The 26978-nt window shown below is 37.8% G+C and overlaps 1 protein-coding gene and 1 pseudogene across 2 annotated transcripts in view; one reads left to right on the top strand and one right to left on the bottom strand.

Moving 5' to 3' along the window:
- Positions 1–26978, bottom strand: part of MEGF11 (multiple EGF like domains 11) — a 317433-nt gene that overhangs the window by 268727 nt on the left and 21728 nt on the right. The window lies entirely within an intron of this gene.
- LOC123236617 lies at positions 17619–18344 on the top strand (annotated as a pseudogene).

The raw sequence follows: 26978 nt of genomic DNA, 5'->3' as shown, positions 1-26978 counted from the left end.
AACCATGAGATTATAGATTCTGAGTATAAAAGGGACTCAGAGATCCATAGTCCAATCCTTTCATTTTATGGATGAGGAAACTTAAGGTCAGAATTACTTTCTCAATGTTACACAGATGATAAATGTCACTCCTTCCCTAAAAATATCAGAAGCACCATTGATGATTGTGGGGAGAGAATAATACTGCTGGGAAGAAGAAATATTGATCAGACAACTTATGAGGATGACCTCTCTTGAATTCTGTCCCATTCTGTCTTTCTGGAGTCCCATGAAACTCATGATTCCTTTTATTTCAACAGAGATTGCTTATAACTAGATTGTTGCTACTGAGTCATTTTCAGTCATGTTTGACTCTGTGTGACCCTATTTGGGATTTCCTTGGCAGAGATACTGGAGTGGTTTGCCATTTCCTTCCCTGGCTCATTTGACAGGTGAGGAAATTGAGGCACACAAGGTTAAGTGACTTGCCCAGGGACACACAGAACTCACAAAGATGAGTCTTCCTGACTCCAGGGCTGGCATTCTATCCACTGCATCACCTAGCTGCCCCGAAACTGGATTACTTGTTGCCAATGGGTCATGCTCATAAGGAACTGAAAAATAGGCAGTAAGGTTTGAAACTATATAGAGAGAGAACTTCATGAATGAGAACAAATCCCAAGTATGGGTCATGATGGAGGAGAGATAGTGATCTTTTTACCATTACAATGACAGGTTTGGAGAAAGGGTTGGAGATACTACTACAATGACAGATAAAAGGCAGGGACCCCATCTGGAAAAGGAAAAAGAAGCAAGGAATAAGTCAATCCTCTAAGTCACATACTCAATAAAGGTCTGATGAGATCATTAAAATAATTAGCCTTTGTCAGCAATAGGAAAAAGCTCAGATTATAGAAGAAGTTTGAATCAAAGCAGAGAACTAGAAAAAAGGAACTAATTTCAAAACTTTTTGCTGGAGACAGGGAAAATAGGACTGGATCTTAAACTTAAATTTTTATCAGAGCTTCTTCAGATATAACCCATACCCAGAACATGACACAATAATCAAGAAATGTATCCATATAGTGCTGTAAGGTTCACACAGAGCTATCTTTGCAGCAATTCTGTGACATATATCATGGAAGGATTATCCCTATTATCATTGAATCTCAGAGTTAGAAGAGGCTTCAAAGATCATCGAGTCCAACTCATACCTGAAAATTATGTCCTTGATGTGCCTGTCAAGGGGTTATCCAGATGAGCCTCAGAAGGCCCAAGTGACATGCTTACCATCACACGAATCAAAAAGGAATATTTTAAGAGTGTACTTCCATAAGCTAGGCACTGTGTACTACTATAGGCATCCACCGCTAAGGATACAAAGAAAAGAAAAAAAAATCCCAGGCCCTGCCCTTAAGGAGCTTGCATTCCAATAAGGCAGAGATTATGTCTGTAACTAGCCTTGTGCAGTTACCATTTGGGGATTTCTTGGCAAAGATACTGAGGGGTTTCCCATATCCTTCTCCAGCTCTATCCTCTATGCTACCTAGCTACGGAATGAATAGAAAGTCATTTGAGGACATTCACAACTAATGGAACTGGGAAAGATCCCCTGAAGAAGAGGATATAATTTGAGTTAAGTCTAGAAGGAAGCCAGAGCAATTAAGGGGTGCGGGTGAAAGAGCAAAGCATTCTAGGTATGAGAGACAGCCAGGGCAATGGTATGAAGGGGAGATGTGAAGGGCTATGTCCAAGGAACAGGAAGCAGGCCAGTGTAATTGGTTTGTAGGTCAATAGAAAGCAGTAAAATGTCAAAAAGATGTGTTGAAGCTGGGAGTCAAACACGGGTCTCTTGACTCCAAGTCTAACATTCTTTTTACTTGCTACCCCATAACTTTTCATCTCTTACTGTGCAAGCACAATGAGAGATATATAGGACTAAGAAATCATACCTGCCCCAGGAAGCTTAAGGTATAGCTAGGGAATAATTATAGCAAATATAACAATATTAGGCCTTTATAACAAAAAATTCTGACAGAGGTCTAATTACTCAAATATACAAGGAGCTAAATCAATTGTATAAAAAATCAAGCCATTCCCCAATTAATAATGGGTAAGGGACATGAATAGGCAATTTTCAGATAAAGAAATCAAAAGTATCAATAAGCACATGAGAAAGTGTTCTAAATCTCTAATAATTAGAGAAATGCAAATCAAAACAACTCTGAGGTACCACCTCACACCTAGCAGATTGGCTAAAATGATAGCAGGGGAAAGTAATGAATGTCGGAGGGGATGTGGCAAAATTGGGACATTAATGCACTGCTGGTGGAGTTGTGAACTGATCCAACCATTCTGGAGGGCAATTTGGAACTATGCCCAAAGAGCGATAAAAGAATGCCTGCCCTTTGATCCAGCCATACCATTGCTGGGATTGTACCCCAAAGAGATCATAGATAAACAGACTTGTACAAAAATATTTATAGCAGCCCTCTTTGAGGTGGCAAAAAACTGGAAAGCAAGGGTATGCCCTTCAATTGGGGAATGGCTGAACAAACTGTGGTATATGCTGGTGACGGAATACTATTGTGCTCAAAGGAATAATAAACTGGAGGAATTCCATGTGAACTGGAAAGACCTCCAGGAATTGATGCAGAGTGAAAGGAGCAGAGCCAGAAGAACATTGTACACAGAGACTGATATATTATGGTAAAATCGAATGTAATGGACATCTGTACTAGCAGCAATGCAATGACCCAAGACAATTCTGAGGGATTTATGGAAAGGGACACTATCCACATTCAGAGGAAGAACTGCAGGAGTAGAAACACAGAAGAAAAACAACTGTGTGGACACTTGGGTTGATGAGAACATGATTGGGGATGTAGACCTGAAAAGACCACACCCATGTAACTATCAATAATGTGTAAATAAGTCTTGACTGACCACACCAGTGGAAATGCAAATTAGCTACAGCGTGGGGGGGGCAGTCGGGGGATAAGGGGGTGAAGGGGGTGAAGGGTAAAGTAAAAACATGACTTATATAACCATGGAAATTTTTTCTAAAAATAAAAAATTATTAAAAAAATAACAATATTAGGCAACATAACATTAAAATATTATGATAAAAGGAAGTCGGTGACAAATGCTTGGTATAGACAATAAATGTTTTAGGAATACAAAGGGAAACATCGTGTTATAGAAGTTTTCTGTAGTCTGAGAAATATTAAGTGACCAACAAGTGCTGTCAGGAAGGGAATTATCCAGGAATGGTTTATAGAAGAAGATTCTAGTAGTAATGATTTATGAGTCCTGATTAGGGCTACCAAAGCAGCCAATTGTTGATTTGATATGAATAATGGAGAGACATTGTGTCACACTGGAAAAAGGCTCTAAATCTAGAGTCAGAGGGCATGAACTTGAAAGTTATTCTGCTACTTACTAACTATAGGGTCTTGGACAAGTCATCTATTCTCCCTGAGTCTCAGTTTTCTCATCTGAAAAATGACTTCTTAAGTCTTATCCAAATATAAATCTAAGGTTCTATGATCTATGACCCTGTGACTAGAGAAGTATGTACTCTTCCCAAGCAATCTATTGTGGATATGCAGGAAAGCTCCTTTAGTCTTGACCTACCCACTCCTGGTGAGGGTGGGAAGGATACCTTCAAAAGAAATCAAAAGAAAAACACTGCTATGAATTGTGAAGTCCTGGGCAAGAAACTGAAGACCTCAGGTGTACAAAAGGCACTTTCCACATCAGTGAAGTTGAAAATAAGAGTGTCTGGAGGAGAATAGCTAATTTGGAGAATGAGTTAAGGAGAGAGCATTTAAGAAAACATTTTTAATTTCTAAACAGCTAGATATAAAGGAATGATAGAATCTTGATCAAGGATGGAATGCACCTAATGAGGGTTAGTAAAAAAAATGCCTGAAATCCTGTGAATTTGAGTGATAATTCTAAGTTGAAAATGGAAGCAAAAGAAGTAATCTACCCACATATAGTTATCAAGCCGGATACTTCAGAGAAGAGTAGATTCACTGAAAAGAAAAGAAAATCAATAGAAAAGATCTGTAATTCACAAGAGACAATATCTGAGAAGAGGACAACAAGCAATAAAACTTGTCTCACATGTTTACGCATGTGGCAGATGAGGAGTAGGAAAAGAGGAAGGAAATAAATTGACCAGGAAGTGTCCTGACCAATTTCCCTCACTAAATAATAAAATGTGAGATCCTAGCACAAAAAGTCAATTCAATCTCAGAGACAGCAACTTTAACAAAGTCCTATAGCTGGTGCTTCATTGTGGTAAAGAGGCAGCCATGGGTTCTCCAAGGCTATAGTATACAGTATAAGGCTTGGAGGTTGTACCAAGATATAGAATATGGTCTTGGCAACAGGTAGAGTCTGTTTCCTGAGGACCAATCTGGCTAACTATTAAGAGGCTTGTTACTAGAAAGTTGTTCACCTGGTAACATATTTTACTGACCATTACCACTTATGAAAAAGATGAAAATCTTAATGGCCTTCAGTTCTGTGTGGTCCTCTTCTGATTCTGAAATGATGGTGGGAAAGTAACAAGAAAGGTGGCAGAAGGTACTAAAAATACACAGTTTCTTAGACCATTTGTACACTATAACTTGACTACTGGTACTCTAAACTTGAGTTTCTTGTCCAATGATCAGAGAAAACATATTGCTAGAGAAGCTGTATCATAACAACCTTGATATTCTTGCTATAAATGAGACCAGAAGAAAGTTGCCATTAAATGGAAGGATGACTCACAGGTATTTCCTTAGAGAGCCAAAGAAACTGATGAAATAGGTTTTATTGTATGCCCAAAGGCAACAAGAAATATTATTTCATGGGATATTTGATCATTGCTCATTGTAGCATCAATGGTAAGTCTTTGCAAGAAAGACCATTATGAAAATAATTACAGCTTATGCATCCACATCAGCTGCTAAAGATGAAGTAGTAGAGAAATTCTATAAAGAACTTACTATGGTCTCTCACATCAAAACTGACAAACACTCTGAAATATGGTGCCTTCAATGCAAGGAAGAGAAAAAGTAAAAGATGAGACAGCACAATTCAGGAAAAAAGAATGAGGGAGGTCAAAGACATAGATTACACAAAAGCCTCATGATTCTATATCATGAATGCTTTCTTCAAATAAAGAACTAAGAGATGCTGGACATGGTGAGCACCCAAAAACATCATAAAGGACAAAATAGATTTTTTAAATATATATGTATACATAAAAGCCCTTATCTTTTGTCTTAAGAATTAGTACTAAATATTGGTTCCAAGGCAAAAGAATAGTAATGGTTAGGCAATTGGGACTGAGTGACATGCCTAGGGTCATACAGTCAGGGAGGGTCTGAGTCCAGATTTGAACTTAGGATCCCTTGTTTCCAGGCCTAACTCTCTATCCACTAAGCTGCCCCTAGATTATATTTTAAGAGACAAGAAAAGTTCTTTTAATGTCAGCTATCTATACAACAGAATCAACTTGTCAGAGCTACAGTCAGAATAAGAAACAAGAATAATTAATGAAAAAAGATATGGTGTACATTTAAAATGTCTTAATTCTGAACTATTTAAAACAAATAATTGAAAATCAAAATGAAATATGGACAAATAGAAATTATATTAGCACTAATTATAATGATTTTATCCAGAAGTTTAACTAATTTAAATCAATTATCCTAAAAACCTAAGGAGCCCAGAAAACTCCCTAGTCAGAAAAAAATTCTAACTTATTTGCCAAAAGGAGAGAGATGGCTGCCAAAGGATATGCCAGGTTTGAATTTAAGCTTGCTTACAAAATCCTATGAAGAATGGTGATTAAGATCAGTATAGTCTCATGTAGCAGAGAGAAGCAATGGAGAATAAACCAGTTTAAAGAAAGCTAGGTAAGACATCCAGCTAAACAAAATCATTGCAAGTGTATTCAAGAATGAAAATGGAAAACGAGTAACAAATAGAAGAAAAATGGAAAAGATTTGTAAAAGCAATTATAAGAGTTTTCTCCATCAGTGGAACCACCACATTTCAGTGTCAGATTAAATCACTGAGGAGGTAGAAATTGTTTTAAAGAGAATAAAGCAGGAAAAGTAACTGAATTGTTATATATAGAGAGAGGAGACCTATATATATATATATGATATAGAGAGAGAGGAGATCCATATAGGAGGTAACACAATTGTGGAGGATTTTCTGAGACTGGTGAACATAAGGCGAACATAAGAATGAGGAGAAAATGTCAAAGGGGGTCAAAATATTTTGGACTTTATTAATACTGAAAAAATACATTTGAGAGAATTAGTAATTACAGAACTAGGGGAAAACAAGCACATCAATACACTCTTGGGAGAGCTATGAACTGTTTCAGTCATTCTGGAAAGCATTTGAGCAACACCCAAAAATTATTAACCATGGATATTTTTTGACCTCATGATACCACAACTAGACCTATACCCCAAAAAAGATCAAGAAAGTGGAAAAGGTCCCATATGTACACAAATATTTGTAGCATTTCTTTTTGTAGTGAAAAAGAATTGGAAACTAAGGGGTAACCCAGCAATACACTCCTGGTGAGGGAGTCAATTTGTAAAGGGAACCTCAATCCCGATACAAAATTACTTCAGGCAAAGTTGTCCACAGTGGGAATCATTACCACTGGAGGATATTAGGAATCATGCAGCATATATACATGATTCCAAACAGAAAGAAGTGAGAATGGCCAGGCAATCTGACAATGAGAAAGATGAGATCATAGCAGACTTGAAGAGGCAATTGAAAAAGTCAAAACGGGAGAAAGAAATCGAAGAGGTGAAGAATTTTGCTCTTCAAACGAGTAGAAACCAGTTTAGACAACCTGCCAACAACACCCCAAAATCAAAATCAGCACCCCGATGCTACTTGTGTGGGAAGATCGGGCATATGATTCGTTTTTGTAGATATAAGCAACAAATTGATTTTTCAAAACCCAATAATCAAAGAGATAATAGAAAAACATTTTATAATTCAAAGTGGGCTAGAAATAATGAATCAAATAGATATAATCAAGAAAAACATACAGATACTTGCTGCAATCACACATGCAAAAAGTACAGTCAAACACCTTCGTTAGATGATATGGAGAGATATATACAAATGGGCACGAAACCGAAAAAATCATTATGAATCGAGATTTCTAATTTAAAACCTATCAATCAGTGTAATTTGGGTGTGGCAGAGTCTAAGGGAATTGAGGGAAGCAAAATGAGAAATCGAGGCAAAATAGAAAACGTGTCTAAAGTAATCTACACAGAGGATACACATAGGTCTGTGGTAGATAATGAGCAATGGGAAGACATAATGCAAATGCGCAAAGAAATCTTTGGCATTAAGGAGGATGATTATATAAGGGATCAGCTTTCTCATTCCATATCACACACATTGGGTGGGAAGCATGAATCAAACCATTGCAAAGAATCACATCAAGAAAATTTGCAAACGGGTTTAGAATTAGATGCAACAGTTCTTTCCCATGCAATTGCTTTAGACACAAGGTCACAGTTAGAGGTTAAAGAGCAAAAAAGTCTAGAGGTTGGCAAGAACTTGATTTTAAAGAAACGACCCACTGATTTAAAAGATGATCGCAGCTGTGTAGGAAAGTCAAAATCCACCTTTCTCAACCCCTTAGCTACAGAATTTCATCCTAAACTTTGGGGAAGAGATAGGGAACAGTTGACTTCTTCTACAATCAGTGTGGCTGAACATAACATCGAGACTGTTACTGTGATTGATAAAAATAAAAATCATCTAATGTCAGTCACAAAAACAGTAGGGCAAAATAGGGAACAACAGTCAGCTTTTGAATCAGTAATTGAACCTGAAGTTTGAAGGGAACACGATCTAACTATCATACAATCCCGGAGACTACTGAAGGAGAGATTGCTGATTTGAGACTTGACAATTTTTAAAGAGCAGAGTGGAAGATAGAACAAATCAAACTTCCATTTCTGAAGCCCTTAATGAAAGCCAACATGGAATTTGCAATAGTGACAATGACTTACAAGCTCTCAATGAGAGTATGCTCTTTAAGCTTGCTTTCTGTAATCCGGATTCTAAATTGGACTTGCCTAATGGTGCTATAGGAAGTTTGGGTTTAGAGACAAAAGACCATACGCAACAAAGAATCAATGACAAGTGTACACAGAATACTGAGGATTCTTTATTACCCTTAGTGCCAGTGAAGTCCAATGACAGTGGAAAACCCTTAGTTACTTTAGAAATCGGGGGAGTGCACTATGAGGGATTACTGGACACGGGGGCAACTTGTTCCGTACTAAGAGAACCACCTGAAGGATGTCAATTTCAAGGCAGTTTAAGAGTAAGAGGAGCTTCTGGGGTAGCACAACAAGTCCCAAAGCTAAAAGTTAAAATGTTAAAATTTGGACCTCTGACTCTTGAACACACCTTCCTATTGATGCCATCATGTCCTTCAAACCTCGTGGGAAGAGATCTTCTATGCAAATTGGCTGCAACCATCCAATGTCAACCGGATGGGCAAATTTATTTACACATACCTAAGAGATCTCTGAAACACCATCCCATTTTATTTTTAGACACATGTAGTGAGGAACCATCATACCAATCAACTGATAACATCTATGAGGTTCCAGATGATATTCCAGATTATGTGTGGGCTAAAAATTCAAATGAGGTGGGCAGGATATTGTCAGCGGAACCAGTAAAGATAGAGGTGAAAGAAGGCTTACCTCCAAGAATTCCTCAGTTCAGACTTAGTCAAGAAGCGATAGAAGGAGTGAAACCCATCATAGAGAGTTTATTGGAGCAAGGGATATTAAAATATGGATTTTCACAATACAATACACCAATCATGCCAATAAAGAAAGCAAAATTATCTCCTGATGGAAAGACTCAATGGCGTTTAGTTCAAAATCTAAGAGTAATAAATGACCATGTGCAAAAGACCTATGCCGTGGTACCAAGTCCATCACAAATCATTGCAGCAATTCCACCTGAAGGTGCTTGGTTTACTGTTCTGGACTTGAGCTCTGCGTACTTCTCTGTTCCCCTGCACAGAGACAGCCAGAAGCTGTTCGTTTTCTCCTGGGAGGGTAAATCTGTCTTCTGGACACGTCTGCCCCAGGGATTTGCAGATTCAGCTTCACTCTTTTGCCAAATTCTGCAGAGAGACCTTGAGTCGATAACATTCCTTGACAGCAAAATGGTACATTATGTTGATGACATCCTGCTAATGTCATCATCTGCTGAAGTCTGTTACATTGATAGCGTACACTTGATCAAAGAGCTAGGCAAAAGGGGCCATAAAATTTCCAAATCGAAACTTCAATTCGTGAAGGAAAAAGTAAATTATTTAGGATTCATCCTAGAGAAAGGCTCCAGAAGAATTTCCAAAAAGAGAACACAAGATATACAAAATTTGAGTTTGCCTAAGACCAAAAAGCAACTCAGGGCAATCATAGGAATAACGAGCTTCTGTAGAAACTGGATTCCAGGTTATGCTTACATCACAAGACCTCTGATAGAGCTAACCAAGAAGGAAGTTCCAGAACCGTTAAAGCTGAATAAAGAACATATCCATGCATTAGAGAAATTGAAATCACTTACTCTATCAGCTCCAGCCCTAGGTATCCCTGATCATGACAAACCATTCCTACTATGTGTGCATGAAGACAAAGTGTTCTCACACAAACATTTGGAAATAGACTTAGACCAGTTACTTACTACAGCTCTAAGTTAGATTCAGTGATTTGTGGTATGCCTAGTTGTTTAAAAGCCATAGCTGCTGTAGCCATCATGATTAGAAAATCTTCATCCTTGGTATTAGGGAGTGAACTGAAAGTATTTTCCCAACACCAAGTGGAATCTACTTTAAGAAACACCAACTTACAGGCATTCACTTCTCAGAGATTATCAAGATACCAAGTGATTCTGTTGGCTAGTGAAAATATAACTTTTCACCGGTGCAGAAACAAAAATCCTGCAACTCTGATTCCAGATTTGCCTCTGAAAGGAGAAAGTCTACACATCTGTGAAGATGCACTTAACATCATGCATAAAACAAGACCTGATTTAGACGATAAGCCAATGAAAGACCCTGATATTACCTTATTCACAGATGGATCATCATATGTAGTAGGCAATCAGAGATATACCTGAGCAGCCGTAGTGACAGTTAAAGACATGTCCCTACAACAACGACCACAAGACCCAGAAACTATGCAAAACAAAGATCAATTAGCACCAACTAAACAATCAAGTCCTCAGTAAATCCAAAATCTATTCATAAGACCATAGAAACAGAGCAGCAAACAGAACAACAATCAGAGCATGAATCAGAAGCAGAAGTAGACCAAGAACCAGTAAACAATCAGATTTTACACCCAAATGATTATCCCAATCTCAATCACTTAGAAGAATCATCTGTAAATAATTATGATAATGAAAAAGAATCAATGAAGGAAGAAGACACAACATTTGATTTGCAATCAATACCAGATCTAGAAACTGATGACGACGAATGAATGAAAGCACAAAAACTTAATCACGAACTTTTATTTTTTGGTTACCTATAATAATCATCTTTATTAAAATCATAAGAGAAAAGAAGAAGAGAAAATAATCATATATGATAGACATTTAAAAATTTGTTCCTGACACAAGTCATAAGGTGACAAGCGCTGGTGCATCAAAGCAACATAAATCAGAAGTTGACAAGCGCGGGTACATCGAACATCTCACTTGTTGCTGACTACGCAGATCTTCTCGAGGACAGCAAACCTGAGAACTACAAAGACATCCGTGACCAAATACATCTATCATAAAGAGGACATCAACACTGTGAAGAGGAACATCGAATCAGCGTGGGACACATGTATTTGGAAAAGAGATAACTTACACCCAACAGAATTCTCACTGCATACAACACTAGATTCCATCCAAGCAGTACATGCAAATTGCAAAAGAATTCCGGTGGAATAAGTATGTAACACGTCATTACACAGATAAGTCAATAGACAACACATAAAACATTTCCCTGACTTCACATTTACATATGAAACATAAACTTTCACTTAAGAGAGAAGGGTATATCTGCCTTAGTAAAAGAAAGTCTCTTACTATGGTACAGACACCATTCTACTCAAATCACCTGACATGTCATGTACATATGTAATTTTGATTACTAACCATTAGCAATAAGTTTACTAACACAGGGACAGTTTAGTTAGTTTAGTAAGTTAGTACAGGGACAGATTTTTCTAAATTTTCTTTGTAAATATTGTACATAACAAAGGTCTATGGTTTAACCAATAGACTTACAAAAAATATAGGCTTACTTATTATTACTAACATTTCTAACATAGGCATAAGTGTACTAACCTATTCATACACTAACTTTAGCAAGAGAACTACAATTTAGAAGCATATTTGGAAAAAAACTTGCAAAACTTTTCTTAGTTAATATTATCTGAGTAGTTCATAAAATTAGGTAATGCATAGATAGGATTCATTACTTTGTTCTAGTTAGCAAAAATTAGCCTTAAAAATGTGTGAATGTTTAAAATGTAATTTGTTTTCCTTTCTGTTCAAAATTTTTTTGAAAAAATGAAATCCCCATTCCTCTCCTATACTTTTACCTTATCCCATCTTAGTTTTAGCTTATTTAGTTGTAGCATAGTTTAGGAGATAGCAACCTTTTATTATTTTGCAAACTTAGTTAGGGATAAGAGCTTAGTAAGAATTTAGCTTAGTATAAGAGTAGTAATCCCTTAGACTTTAGTAACTATTAAAATTGTGCTAGTTGCACATTTTGAAAAGAAAAGGGGCATTTGTAGTATACAGAATTGGAGTGATACAGTTTTTTCTAGCTTTGGCTGAGTTCCAAAAGCTGTTAGAGGTTTGGAATCTTGAGGAAAGTCAGTTGACTGGATTTTCCGTGGAGGGAGGTTATGAAACAGCCGAGCTGCTTTGATTACCTAGCTTTAATATTGAAATTTAGCCTAGCTTTGATATATTTACTTAAGAAATTATTATTTTAGATAAACCCTTTATATCTTCCTTTCCTAATACCATCCCTGCCTTCCCTCCCTTACCTTATATGTCTGTGGAGTTAATAAGGAGAGTAATTAGAGAGGAGTTAAATCTGTGAAGAGTTACCTGATTGACAGCATTAGTTATAGTTAGTCAGTCATCATTTATTCCCTTTAGATAGTAATAGCACTTAGTAAAGCTGAGTTTAAAGGCAGGTCCTTACTCAGACTCCATCTTTGCTTCCCTTCCCCCACCTGAGGTTCCTGAGACAACTGATAGGGCTTTCCTTTGATCCACCTTCCTAACAAACATCCTTCAAACAAAATAAACCTATTTGTGTTTCAACAGCCCTATTAGTGTAATTTATCTGTTAGTTATTAAGAGGGAAAAAGAGGGAAAGAGACAACATACTCTGGGCTTAGAGGGAAGCTGGGGCATCCATCTTGAAGGAAGGTGTTACTTCAAAACAAGTCCCTTCCTGTGAAATTAACTAAAGCCTGTTTGTTAATTTCAGTCTAGTCTATTTCCCTCAGCTTGTGTTTGAGTCTAAGTCCCAGTCTGTAAGCCTGCTGTGTTTGTCTGTTTAGTTTAATTTCTCCTCTCCCTGAAGATCTCTGTTTCCCTTCTGTGTTATACTCCTGACTTCAGTCCTATTATACCCTGAATCTCCTTTAGTCCCAGCCTACTTGTAACCGAGATTACCCACTTAGCAAGTCTCCAACATCCTCCTTTTCAAATTCCCTTATATCCACCTTTCCTCAAATTATCCCCATAACAACTATTAGAAAAGAACCTGTTTGTACAAAAGTATTTACAGAATCTCTTTTTGTGGTGGCAAAGAATTGGAAATTGAGGGGATGTCCATCAAATGGAGAATGGTTAAACAAACTGTGGTATATGATTGTGATGGATGCTTTCAGAAAAAAACTAAACTTACATGAACTGATGCAAAGTGAAGTGAGCAGAACCAGGAGAACATTGTACACTGTTAACAGCAATAATGTATGATGATCAACTGTGAATGACTTAACTATTCTCAGCAATGCAATGATCCAAGACAATTTCAAAGGTCTCATGATGAAAAATGCTATTCTCCTCTAGAGAAAGAACTGATTGAATCTGAATTGAAGCATACTATTTGTCACTTAATTTTATGTGTGTTTTTTCATCTCTGTTTTCTTTCTCAACATGATAACATGGAAATATCTTTTGTAAGACAGTACATGTATAACCCATATCAAATTGCTTGTCATCTATGGGAAAGGGAGGAGAGGAAGGGAGAGAGAGAATTTGGAACTCACAACTTTAAAAAGCAAATGTTAAAATTGTTTTTACATGTAATTGGAAAAATAAAATACTATTTAAACCAGGAGAAAAAAGAAACTAACACTGTATCCATCATTTGGGTAAATGGCATCTGAATTCATTGAGAAGAGTATTAAATATGAAATTGAATATGAAATAATAAGGAGGGCAGTTTGAAAGAAACTTGACATTTGCATGAACTGGTTCAGTGTGAAATAAGCAGAACCAGAAGAATGATATATGAAATAAAAACAACATTGTAAAGAAAAACAACTTTGAAAGATGTAAGAATTCTAATCACTCCAATGGCCAACCCTGAATCCAGAGGACTGATGCTGAAGAATGCCACCTACTTCCTAAAAGAGAGGTAATGAAGTCATTCAGTAGAAAGAAACATACATTTTTGGATATGACTGATGTGGGAATTTATTTTGCATGACTGTGCATATGTTGCAAGGGCTTTATTTTTTCTTGTTTCCAATTGGGAGAAAGGAAAGAGAAGAGAAAATAAATGGTTAACTGGAAAAAATAACTACTCACATTTATGCCTACTCTTCCTTCTATACAAAATCTATACAAAATCTTTACAAAGGTCATATTTACCCAAATTAAGGGCATCTTTAATGAGGGTACTGGAGGGAACGAGAAGACTTTCATAACAAATGCTATTCAACAATGGACCATGACCTTATAATTTCACAATTACTAAATGATGGAGAGAAATAGAAGATCCTTTTGTGCATACATAGATTACAGAAAAGGCTTAAGTAGACTTAGCAGAACACCTTCCAGGCTTTTACAATCAGATGTCTCTCTCATCCATACATCAAAATTATTCAAAATTCCTTGGAAGATATAACAGAAATAGCCCTGTTCAAAGAGAGTGATATCAAACATCAGAAGAGGTATAAAACAAGGAAATGTATGCTTATCAAAGGCATCAGCCACTGCAATGCAGGAGAGATCCAGTACAGAATCTAGGTTGAAAAGTCTTTCCCTGTGGATGATGAGGTCCTCCAGATGCTCTTGTTTGTGCCTATCATTGTATTGATTTCATCAAGGCCCAGCACACTGCAGAACTTCCTAGAAGAAATCTATAATCACTCAAAGGTGTTTGTTCTGCCCATCTACACAGGAAAGATCAAGGAGTTGAAGAATTTGTGTTGCCCAGTTTTCAACATTCATTTGAATGGATACGCTGTAAAGCTTGTCCATCAGTACATATGTAAAGGACAGAAAGCCTAAGGAAAATATGTTGGGCCCAGAGTTGAAGAGGAGTAAGAGAATGAGCTGGCTTGTCTTCAGGAAATTACAAGATTTTGTTACTATCCCTAAGTCTCCCATGAAATCAAAGAGTCATTTAAAAATATTAACCTTATAGAAGTAACACGGAATACAACTATCTCTAAAGAATTAAGAATGAATATTGCATTGAGGGCAATAGAGGAACATGGTGCAAGAGCCAATTGTAACATATAACCAATAAGAAACTGAAGAATAGGAACAAAAGACATCACCCTAGAAATTATATAATAGGAGGAGAAAAAAATCTGGTCAAGTAACAAGAATGAGGGCTTAAACATGGACTGTCAGTACATTCTACTAATATTCCCATGATATGAGGAGGAAATAAGAAAGACCACCTAAACATTTAAGGAGAAAATAGCTGAGGATATTAGGAAATAGATCATAAATCTGGCACAGAAACACAGAAGACTGGAGACTGTGAATTTCCAGACATCTGCTAGAGCTCTCTCTCTGCCAAATGCAGATAGACACATCCTTCCTTGATTTGCCTTAATGAGAATTTGGTTCCTCAATAGATGGAAGAAGCAACAAGGGGAATTATTATTTGAGACCTGATTCTCATCAACAAAGAACACTGGAGAACACTGGTTGCTAGACTAGAAATTATAGTCATATTGGAAGGAAGTGACTACTATATCTTAGAAAATATTTTAAATGAGGAGGACAGACATAATCTAAATCACACCTTAGATTTGGGGCAAATAGATTTAAGAAAGTCTATGGAAAGATTAGGTAAAAGCCCAACATCTAAAATTTTATAATGGAATTTAGTGCAAGAAGGATAAGAAATTCTCAAGCATGAAGTTCTAATAATGAATGATTGAAATTCTCCAGTGAAGAAGAAAAAGCAGTATTGTCTAAAGAGATTGACGTGGCTACATGGGAAACTCAACAACCAACTTAGATTTTTTAAAAGGAGTGAATAGATAATAGAAACAAATATAGTTAAGAATGTAGAATGCAAAAGTGTAGAATGGTCATACAAGACTAGTGTCAAGAACATTGAAATTAAAAAATCTGAGATTGGTCAGGAATAACAAGAGCAAAAAAAGAGGGAGAGGCTTTCTTACCTATATCAGGAGCAAGAGGAAAATAAAAAGATAGAATCACCACATAAAGTGGATAAGGACAGAACAAAAGGATAGAGGAAGGAAGGAAGGACTGCTCAACTCTTACTCTGCTTCACTGTTTCTCTACAAACTATCTTTCAAAAAGGAGAAAACCAAGATTAACAGGCTGTTGAAATCCAGAATAAATGAAAAGACAGGAAGAGAACTCTTACTTGCCCTCAATAAGTGTAAGTAACCAACCTTAGGGGAAGAATGACCCAAGATATTGAAAAAGTCAATAAATATCACTGGTAAGACACCATTAATAATGTTTTTAAAATCATGGAAAATGGGAGATATCACAGGATTAAAGATAGGCCAGTGTTTTACACATTTTCAAAAAAGGACGGTTATCTCTAAATTATAGCCCCATAGCTTACTTTCAATTCCTGACACAATTCCTGAAAAGTATGATTAAAGGGATTAAAGTCTGGAAGAATTTAGAAAGTGACCCCCCAAGAGTTCATATGGTTTCATCAAGAAAAGGTCATTAAAATCCATGTCATGTTAGAACATTATCACCTCTCTAGAGAGTTACAAGATGGGTAGATAGATTAAGAACATTCCTTAGACACAGTGTACTCAGATTTCAGCAAAGCATTTGCCATTCTCTCATCTTATCTTTGTGGATAAATCTCTGTTGAACTAAACTGAATGAAGGTTAGATAATAAGAGTCAAATGAGTTTAAAACTGTTTGATAAACTGGACCCAAGTAATAGTCATTAGCAAATCAATGTCAATTTGGAATGAAGTCTCTCCTAGGTTCCTGGGGATATGTTAGGTATTTGGATGGTGGCATTTGTGATATGCTTATCAAATCTGCAGATGACAGGACACTGAGAGGAACAGTTAAGTGGTGTGATAGTATCCAGGGGGAAAATGCATGTGACAGGTTAAAATGGTAAGTTGATCTAATAGTACAAAATCTAATAGAGAGAAAAGTAAACTACTACAATTGGGTTCAAAAAATCAATTTTACAAGTACAGAATAGGAGATAAGTGGCTAGATAATAGTTAATGTGAAAAGACCTTAGAGAATCAGTGGACTAAGGGTTGAATGTGAAGCAAAACTGTTAACATCCGATCCAATCCAACAAACTTTTAATAAATGCCAGCTATGTGTAAGGAACTAGACATGGTGCCAGGAAGATAAAGACAAAAAATTTTTAAACAGTTTCTCCCCTCAAGGGACTTACATTCTACTGGAGGATATCACACATAAATAAATTAGTATTTCTCTCTGTGTGTGTGTGTGTGTGTGTGTGTGTGTGTGTGCTAATTTGAGGAAGAAAGCTTTAATAACTAAAGGGATCAAAAAAGTCTACATGTAGAAGGCATCATAAGATAAACCTTAAAAGCAGCCAAAGTTTCTGAGAAAGAGAAGTGAGAAGGAAGGGTATTCCATAGGCTAAAGGAGAAATTACATGAAATTGACATTGAAAAGCTTTTGTATGAATAAGGATGAGCAGAGATCTAATTGTTTTCTTTTTTAACCTTGTTTAAAATATCTCTGATAAAGGTCCAATATCAGAGATAATACATAGGAACAAATAACCAAAAGCCATTCCACAATGGATGTCACCGATAGATTTGAAAAACAGTTCACAAAGAAAACTTGCAAAAAATGCTATCCACCTCGTGTTAATTATCAGACCAGAAGTCCCACTTACAGAATATTGAGCAGTTTGTGTGAAGTGAGGAAGATGAAAGAAGTCAGAATTTGAAACGGAAGAATGAAGAAAAGAAATAAAAGTGAAGTTAAGCTAAGAAGGAATCTAAAATGTGAAAGCACTACGCTAAGTACTCCCTAGTCTGTTTCCCTGTGTATAGTTTGCTAAGCGCGCATGCGTGATGGTCTGCAGCCCAGGGAAAGGCCAAGTAGGGCGGAGCCTGCCTCCGCCAGGGGGAGCACTTTGGGCAGCTTTAACGCCAACTGCCCTGACCAACGATAGAGGAAGCCCCTTCCTCTTCCAGAAGAGGGAGTGCCCATGGATCTGGGAAATCCTCGAGGCACAGCCCTGCAAGGTCACGTTCTAAGGAAGATTCCCTGCGTTCCAGATCCATCTCAAGGTCCAAGTCTGAGTCTAGAGCGAGATCCAGAAGAAGTTCCCGAAGGCATTACACTAGATCACGTTCTCGCTCCCGCCCTCACAGAACCTCACGAAGCAGGTCATACAGTGGAGAGTTCCAAAGGCGACATAGCCACAGTCCACTCTCCAATGGCTACCCGCAGGCGTCACGTGGGGAATCGGGCTAATCCTGATCCCAACTGTTGTCTCGGGGTGTTTGGACTGAGTCTGTACACCACAGAGAGGGACCTCAGAGAAGTATTTTCCAAATATGGCCCAATCGCAGATGTGTCCATTGTGTACGACCAGCAGTCACGGCTCTCTCGGGGGTTTGCCTTTGTCTACTTTAAGAGTGTGGCTGATGCCAAGGAAGCTAAGGAGCGTGCCAATGGAATGAAGCTGGATGGGCGGAGGATCAGAGTGGATTTTTCTATAACAAAAAGGCCCCACACCCCAACTCCTGGAATCTACATGGGGAAATCCCGTAAGAGAGAGAACTGATGAACTCTGATTACAGATGGAAGCATAATTTTTTTTTCACTTTCTTGCTTGTCTTCACAACATAGCTAATATGGAAATAAGTTTTGCATGATTTCACATGTATAACTGATATCACATTGCTTGTCCTCTCAATGGGTTGTAGGGGGCAGAAGGGTAGAGAATGCAGATCTCAAAAATAAATTTTTAATGAATGTTAAAAATAAGTAACCAATTTAGGGGGAAAATTAAAGGAAAAAAATTTAAAAGACTTGCAAAGTATTGAAAACCATATGAAAGAATACTTCAAATCATTAATAAGGGGCAGATGGGTAGCTCAGTGGATTGAGAGCCAGGCCTAGAGACAGGAGGTCCTAGGTTCAAATATGACCTCAGACACTTCCCAGCTGTGTGACCCTGGGCAAGTCACTTGACCCCCATTGCCCACCCTTACCACTCTTCCACCTAGGAGCCAATACACAGAAGTTAAGGGTTTAAAAAAAATCATTAATAAAAAGGAAAATGCAAATCAAAACAATCCTAAACTTTCTTCACACACCCCCAAATTGGGAAAGATGGTAAATTATGGGAATTATTAGAGTTATAATTTGGGTAAATTGGTATGTTTTTGCTTAGGAAGGTCTCCAGTTAGAAATAAGAAGTTTTGAAGAGTTACCTTAAGAAAGCACCTGGAATTTTCAGAAAGATTCCTCAAGAGAATTTCCAATGAGGCTGCTGGGAATGTGGAAGTTAACTGCTCTCTCTCTTGGGTTAGTTCTCTCAAGAGTAAGAAGGTGAAGAATTTTCCTCGGTGTGTTTGAGGAAGATTTGAAGGCAGTTGGTCCCAAAAAACTATGTGTGAGCAGAGAAGGATTTGGAAAGAGGATATCTGACCAAATAGGAAAACTCAGGTTATTTCCCTGTGCCTGACCAGTAGGGGCAGGAGGGAGCAACATCTCAGTGTGGCCTGTAATGAAAATCTAAACTCAGTTTTTGACCTTGGAGGCTAGAGTGAAGAGACTAAAACCCTGATTTAAATTGTGGATAAAATATAATAATACTTATAATTACATTAGATTATTTAGATAAAGAATTTCTATTTAGATTTATAAGGAGGATTAGTTTAGGCCTGGTTTCCCAGGCAGAAACAACTTCTTGTGAAGTTTTCAGATGGGTTTGGGATTAGTTAGAAGCGTTAGTATAGGGATAAAATATATAAAATATTTTCCTTTTTCTTTTTTCTTTCTCTACAACATAATAGTCACAATTAAATAAGATTCTTTTATATTTATCCAGTCTCTAGTTTATTTTTCAACTACCAAAACTCAGTCAACTTTTCAACTGTCAACTAAAGAGATCGTCTCTGCCACAGAGCTTTCTATAACCACTATAAGTAGTGGAAATTTACAACATCCAAACAAATATTTAAGGTCAATATATAAATTAGTTTTTCATCTATATCCAGTTTAAGCAGGAGTTTCCTTCAACTGTTTAGACCAGAGCCATCTTTACCAACAGTCACAGACCATCTCAAACCCTTGAGCCTGACCACCACCACTATAACTAGATACCAATCCAATTACTAATCAATTATTTGGGATAATATATCCCAAGTAACAGAATGAACAATGTTAGAGGGGTTGTAGAAAGACAGGCACACTAATACATTATTGGTAGATGTATGAAATGGTCTAATCATCCTGAAAATCAATTTGGAATTATGCAAAAAAGGCTAACAATGTTTGTACCCTTTGAACCAGAGGTTCCACGGCTAGACATATACCTTCATGGACGTCAATAACAAAAAAGAAAGGCTTTATATATAAACCAAAATATTCATAGTAACACTTTTTGAGATGTCAAAAAACTAGAACCAAAGAAGATGTCCATCAATTGTTGTTCAGCATTTTTACTTATATCCAAACCTTTGTGACCCCATTTGGGATTTTCTTGGCAAAGATATTGGAGTGGTTTGCCATTTCCTTTTCTAGCTCATTTTACATCTGAGAAAACTGGGGCAAACAGCAGGGTTAAGTGACTTGGCCAAGGTTATACAGCTAAAAGGTGTCTGGGGCCACATTTGAACTCAGGAAGATATGTCTTCCTGACTCCCACATCTGGTCTCTATCCACAGCACCACCTAGCTGCCCCTAGTTGACTGGGGAATGGCTAAACAAACTGTGACTTCTTAATGAAATAGAACATTACTGTGATACAATGAACAATGACTATGATGCCTAAAGAACATCATCCTTAGATGAACTAATGCAAAGCGAAGTAAGCAGAACCAGAAAAACAATACACACAATAGCTGCAACACCATAAATGCAAGGAGCAACAGCAACATCATCACAACAAAAGACATGAAAATAAATGGTATGAAATGACAACCCAAGCTTGGACCCAAAGAAGAGATAGGAGAGGGTGCCTCGGCCTGCTTTTTTGCAGAGAAGAGGGACCATAGCTATGGAATACTGCATATAACATCAGACTTTTTTTCTATATGTAAATTAGTTTAGCTGAACTTCTTTTTTGGCTTGATTTCTTTATCATAAGGAATGGTTCTCAGGGATGGAGAGGGGATAATTAGGGTTATGCAGATGATTAAAAAACATAATCAGTAACTTTTTTCCTTGAAAGAGGAAAGAATAGAAGAAGAAGTAGAATGGAAAGTTCAGGGAACAATAAATAGAAGTCCATTGAGGTAATAATGTGAAATAAGCCTGGAAAGGTACCCTGGAGCTAGATTGGAAAGGGCTTTAAATATCAAGTTGAGAAATTTGTATTTTGTCCTAGAAGCAATAGGCAGCATTAGACATTTTTAAATAGGGGCGTGATCTGGTCATGGAACCGTAGTGTGATCAAGTTGAAAGAAAACAGGCCCAGGAGTCAGCTGGAACACAAAATCTGGGTTCAAGCCCCATCCCCAACAGCTACTGGCTGTGTAGTCCTGAACAAGTCACTGTAAACGTAAGCTGCAGAATAGGTGTCAGTCTGCTTTGGTTAAAGAAATTTCCTCACTGGTTGCTTCCCACACTGATGAAATCAAAGATTTGGGCACAGAAAAATGAACAAGGAAGAGTGTTCCCCAAAAAGGCTACCCAGGATACAACTTCCTCCAGATTAAAGACTTTCATTAACTGTGGTCTTTGTGTCCCCAGCATCTAGTATGGTACCTGGTATATAGTAGATGAATAATAAATGGTTGATGATCAATTGACTGATTGATTAATTGGTTTGTTAGAAGCCTGGTGAATAGTCCTTTGGTGGATCATTTGAAAAAAATTGAGGATAATTCCTCTGGGGCAAAAAGGACTTGGGGATATAAGAGCTGCCTTCAAATATTCGAAAGTTGTTATGAAGAAACCAGACTAAATTTGTTAGGTTTGGCTCCAGAAGACAAAAATTGGAACAGTAAAGGAAAGTTACAGAAAACTAGATTTAGGCTTCAGCTAAGAAAGCTATCCAAAAGTGGAATGTGCAGCCTAAGGGGGGAGAGTGGGAGAGGGCTAGTTCCCCTTCACTAACGGGATCAGATGCTGGGTATGTTGTAGGGAAAAAAAATTCTTCTTCTCTTGCCTCGTCCATTCCATTGGCAGTGCCTTCCGACAAAGGAAGGGGAGATTCCTATATATTGCCCTGAAGCTTGATTCCCCCAGTTTATTAAGACCTACAGACCTCCCTCTTCTGAAGGTTCAGGTGGTGGTTCAGCCAGCCCTGGCATCCCCAGTACACTGCTGTACTGCTGGTGCCAAATAGGATTTGTTGTTGTTATTGTGTTTGAAAAGCTCTGAATAAAGAAGAACATGCACTGGACACCCAAAAACAGTTTATTAAGTTCCTAGGTTAGTAGTTTAGTAAGTTCCTAGTTTAGTTTAATAAATTTAGTTTAAGTTTAATAAGTTCCTAGTCCAGATCATCATTTCATGAAGTACTCAAGTCACAGTCACGTCACTGCTGGCTCTCTACAGATTTTCCCACCTCTTCGCCAGCAGCCTTGTACCCAGGGAGTCCTCTCCGGTGCTCGCTTCCCTCTCTTTTCTGTTATGTGTGATCTTATTCTATAAGGGTTTTTTAATTTTTATTTTTTAATATTTTTCCATGATTCATTTTCTTTCCCTCTCCTCTTCCTTCCCCTCTCCCAGAGCCAACAAGCAATTCCATTGGGTTGTACAAAGGTACAAAAACACCTGTTTCCATATTATGCATTTTTGCTCTAGAGAGATCTTTTAAAGCCTGAACCCCAAATCACATACCCATATATACATGTGATAAGTGGTGTCATATGTTGTTCTTTTGCATTTCTACTCCCATAGTTCTTTCTCTCAATGTAGTTAGCATTCTTTCTCATAAGTCCTTCAGGAGCGCCCTGGCTTGTTCCTATTGGAATGCAAGCTTCTTGAGTGTACTGCTGTTTCTTTTTTTGCTTCTATTTTTATCCTCAACACTTAGCACAGTTCCTGGTACATAGTAAGTACTTAATCAATGTTCTGTTTTCTACTACAGCTTGCCCTCAGTGGCCTGTGAGATCCCTTGCAAGTCTGAGATTCGTCATCAGGGAAGCCTCAGAAGAGGTAGGTGCAGGAAGTGTGTGGTCCAGAGTAGGAGGACAACAGAAGTTTAGAAAGGTAAACACTGATGTAGGGAAGTAGTTTGGCCCATGGCAGGTTCAGTTACTGGGGAAGCCCAACCCTAGCCATCTATCCTTTGTGAACCTCAGAGTTTTTTTAATTGCAAGAATTTATCTTCTTGGCCCAGGACAATTATTTCAAGAAATCATTCCATTCTTCCATTGACTCAAGCTGGTTTGAGAAACACTGCTCCAATGGATCTGTGGAACAACCATATTTGCTACCTCAAACCCAGTGACCCAAAGTGAACACAACTTTTACATGTGACTTTTTCTAATTCTCCCGTCTCACTCCAGGATTGATGATTGCTTCATACCTAAAGAAGAGCAAGTTACCAGGAACTTGGTATGATTTAAGGGTCTTCTGTTTCCTCCAAAATAGTTCTGCCACCAGACAATCTCAGGGCCTTCCAAGTAAGGCACTGTTTCCACGAGGCCCCAGCCCCAGCCATGTTGTGAATGTGTTCACTGGTAGTGATAACATATTAATCTATCATTATTACCATACTGAAAGCTTTTAAAACATTCTTCTATAGTGAGCGTCTCTTGATTCAAGAAAAGGCTGTATGACCCTTATATTGTAGAAGTGATTCCTGATTAAGCACAGATTAAAATGGATGACCTCTGAGATTCTCTAAAAGACAGCAACTGTCTCAGAGACTATTCTGTAGCTATCTCAATTACTTAATTCCCCAGAAGGGACACTTTTCAAAAAATTTTAGGTAAACCAATTCTTTAATAATAAACGCTACAATTTTGTCAGTAATCAAGGATGTCAGGCAAAAGAAGTGCGACGAAATCACAAAACTTTGAAGTACTTAAAGACTTGGCCAAAAAAAGACATGTTACTCTGATGAATTTTTTTAAGATTTCCAAGGCTCACACAAAAAAACAAAAACAAAGACATTTTTCCAATTCTAGACAAAGGCCCCAAGTGAAAAGGATTTCAGACAGGTAAATATTTTTAAAAAGGATACAAGGGTGAACAGGCTAGAATGCAATGTACTCTCAGAAAGGCAACCTGGGGGAAGACTGAAGTTTTACCCAGTCAGGGCTCCTGAGAAGTTCAGAGCTGAAAAAGGTACCAAATAAGGCCACAGAAACAAACTTCACCTAGGATAACAGATTTAGAGATGAAAGGAACTTTTAGAGGTAAACAAGTCCAATCTCTTCATTTTATGGATGAAGAAACTCAGGATAGAAAGGGTAGGTGACTTGCCCAAAGTTATACAGCTAGTTAATCTGAAGCATGATTTGAACACATCTTTCTGAACACTAAAGTCCATCATAACCTGCTATTTCTCTACCAGTCTTGCTGAGGATTGGCTGATCCTATGGTCTTCACCCATGGCATACATCCTGTCATAGTCTGGAACCCGAAAAGGTCCAAAGGAGTTGTCCTACCTCTCCCTGCATTCTGGGGAAACACCAAGGAAGTGAAAGTAGAGAAAGCAGACTGTTAAGAATTATCCAGTCCTAGTCCCAGCACTGCATTGAGAGACCTAATAAAACATAATTACATAGATTTCCCTAGATGGCTTTTATTCCTATATCACATTGAGAAGAGTATTGATTTTTTTTCAAACAAGACCTCTGTTCTCTTATTCTAACTTTCATCATCTGAATCTAGCAAAAAAAATCCTTCTTTTCTCCTGTCCTTTCTGTCTCCTCTCTCCTCTTCCTTTTTCTCCTGCCTCCTTTCACATCTCCTTTCCTTCCTCCTCTCCCTTCACTTCTTTTTTCTTTTTCCTTCCCTTCTATTTTTCCTCTACTTAGTTCACGACCTTTCTTCTCTTCTTTCATATCTTCTTCCTTATTTCATTTCTCATACCTTTTCCCCCTTCCTTTCCTTCCTTCTATCCTCCCCTTCTCCTTCTTCCTTTGCCTTCTCTTCTTCCTTTCCTTTTCCCTTCTCTCTTTCCCACATTCCTTCTTTCTTCCTTTCTTCCCTCCCTTTCCCACATTTTATGTATACTCAGTAGGCAAGATTCTTTGGATTCCAGTGTCCCCAAAGGATATGATAGCTAGAGCCATCATAATTAAAACAGAGTTGCTATGACCCAGAAATAATAGACCTGACGCCCTTGGTTTGATGTGCAGTGATAGAGAGTTTAGTTCCAATTTGGCATATAAAGATAAGGACATCTATGACAATGTTTTAGAGGAAGTTATGAGTTCCTCTTTAGACAGCAGCAGCTAGATGGCACAGTGAATAGAGTGCTAGGCCTAGAGTCAGAAAGACTAATCTTCAGGAGTTCAAATCTGGCCTCAGACACTTAACTAGCTATATGACCTTGGGCTAGTCACTTAACCTTGTTTACCTCAGTTTTCTCATATGTAAAATGAGTTAATGAAGAAAATGGCAAAGAACTCCAGTATTTTTGCCAAGAAAACCCCAAAATAGAGTCACAGAGTTAGACATGACTGAAACAACTGAACAACAAAATAATTTTTTTGGAGGTCACATGGACCAACAGCTGTCTTTCAGTGTCATGTTCTTTCCATTTGGAAGGACCTCCTTTCTTTTTCCTATCATTTCTTCAAGACTAGCTCAAGTCCCATCTCTTCTATAAAGTCATCAATGACCACCTTACCCCATGAGAAGTTCTTCTTCTTCCAAATCTCTATATAAGAACTTCGTGTCATATTTCTCATTTAACATTTCCCAAATGCCGCTTTTTATTGTTAACCATCTTTTCATTTGTGTGTCATTTGTCTCCTAAACTAGATTACAAAATTCTTGAAGTCAGAACCCATGTCTTAAATATCTTTATGTCTTTTATAGCACTAAACATAGGGCGAGGCTCTTGAAAAGTGCTCTGTAAATCTTTACAGACTAATTATATAGCCCCTGTATTAAGAGGGACCTTTTCAGGTCCACTCTTATAAATTCTCAACTATATGACTTGGTGCCCCATCTAGGTAGAATTCAGAAATTCTAATATCTGGTATTCCCTCACACAAGCAGTTTGATTCACAAGGCTTCAAAACAGTTTCATTTACACAATAAAGTCAGAAAATACATCTGAGTCAACACAGCTAAATGGGTCATTTTTTATATTCTCTATTCCCAGGCACTAGTACAGTTTCTATGACACATTTTACTGCTCCTAGATGATATTCTGGAAAAGTAGGTGGGTAGAAATTAAGATTTAATCCTTTGTGTCAGTTCTTCACCAGCGTATTCTCATGTTACTTCCTGACTATGTTCCCATTGCTTGTCTGACTGTGGCTCCCTTCTTTTTTTGCTGAGCCAGTGTCCTCATTCATTGCCAATTACTTCTATGGCAATTGTTCTTTCACCAATCACTTTAGAAACCTGTTCCAAAACTTTTTTCTCCCCTAGGTCTGCCAGACTTAGGTCTTTCTCTAACCCCAAGATCATGGATTTAGACCACATAGGGACCTTAGAGATCATCTAAGCCAAACTTCTTGTTTTGTAGATGAAAAAACAAATGCCAGGGAAGTTGTGGTTTTCCCAAGATCACATAGCTAATAAATGATGGAGCTGAGATATGAGCCCAGATGCTCCGATTCAACAAAATCCCTCAACCACAGAAGAGGCAGGGATGGAATTCTCTGTGAAAGTACCACCTCTGCTGGAATGGGCTGGTAGCCCTAGGCTGGGGGAGAAGAGAGCTTTTGCAGTTCCCACTGCAACTGATTACAGTTGGGTAAGCCCCAAGTAATAGTGGATGGTGCTGAACCTCTGGGGCACTGAAAAACAGATGAACACATTGGTGTTTTATGAGCAACTAAAAGATGACCCAGTAGCTTCAGATTGAACCTTTTGGGCTTTAGAATACAAATTTCCCACAAGCAAGAAAGTCTGTAAATAGATACAGTTTTTCCTCCAAGGATGGAAAAAGTTATATGAAAATTGATGAGTAGGGTCAGCTAGGTGACTCAGTGGATAGAAAGCCAGGCCTGGAGATGGGAGGTCCTGGGTGCAAATTTGACCTCAGACACTTCCAAGCTGTGTTACCTTGGACAAATCTAGCCTTTACTGCTTTTCTCTACCTAGGTAC

Source organism: Gracilinanus agilis, chromosome 2, assembly GCF_016433145.1.
Source record: "Gracilinanus agilis isolate LMUSP501 chromosome 2, AgileGrace, whole genome shotgun sequence".
NCBI classification, from domain to species: Eukaryota; Metazoa; Chordata; class Mammalia; order Didelphimorphia; family Didelphidae; genus Gracilinanus; species Gracilinanus agilis.
The sequence above is the reverse complement of the archived record's forward strand: the minus strand, read 5'-3'. Positions and strand labels throughout refer to the sequence as shown.